The sequence below is a fragment of the Solanum tuberosum genome, unplaced genomic scaffold (genome assembly GCF_000226075.1).
Source record: "Solanum tuberosum cultivar DM 1-3 516 R44 unplaced genomic scaffold, SolTub_3.0 scf00671, whole genome shotgun sequence".
NCBI lineage: Eukaryota > Viridiplantae > Streptophyta > Magnoliopsida > Solanales > Solanaceae > Solanum > Solanum tuberosum.
Window position 1 is genome coordinate 9,372 of NW_006239603.1, and position 1,084 is coordinate 10,455.

Sequence of the window (1,084 nt, forward strand, 5' to 3'; positions counted from 1 at the left end):
TCATCTTCTATATTTCTTGTCTTATTTTGCTTTAGTTTTACAACACGTCATCAACATGAATGTTCTACCATTGCAGGATTGAAGCAAAGTAAACAAAAGAAGGTAAAATAATTGTGTTTAGTTTTTTCTCGGAAACAGGTAAATTAATGTGGAATCTATTTTATATTTTACTTGTGAACAAGGTGAATGATTAATATTATTGTTACTGTGCATTTTTTTTACCTCTGACTATATATACTTTCTTTTGTATGTGAAACTTATTTTATATTTTATTTATGATTATGCTCACTGTTTTTGTTATTACATAAGCTTTTAATTTATTTTGTTTTGTGTGTGAAATATTTTGGGTTCACATGGAAATTGAAAAATGGATGGTGATAGTGAGCAGTTTTATTCTAGTGTAATTGTAATTATTAATTTCTTAGTGTAATTGTAATTATTAATTTCTTAGTGTGCAATTGATTCCTTGATTTATAACGGTAATTCATTAGCTTAATTATTATGCAACAAATATAATATAATATGATGCTATATGTAACTTTTGTTTTGACAAGTTTAAGATATTAGTACATACTTTGTTGAGAATATTTTTATTGTGTTTTTTGTTCTATATTTTATTATGCATGTTAATCACAAAGTGACAATTTTGTTCTATATTTATTTGTACATGTTAATCACAAAGTGGTAATATTTTTTTTAAGGCTCAATGGTGAGTCCTACTATTTTTGGCATTTATCACATTGATTGAGGGTAAGACGAAGGATTCAAGTCCTATCTCACCAAGAGGGTAATCGGGTGAGAGTCCTGATGCATCATGATAATAAAATGATGGGTTGGGTCCCAACAAATAATGACCTAAAATGCCTTTTTATGGGTAAGACGTTGGGTTCAAGTCCCAACATAATATAATGATGATGTAATGATGACTGAGCAAATTGATATGCTCTTGATAAAAGTCATGAAATCTGCCCAATTGATTTGCTCCATTATCTTATGTGAATGTGGTGGCAGTGCATAATATGTCTGGAAAATGACAAGTGGTTGAATGTATGAATATGGGTGTGGTAAAATGTTAATGGTCATC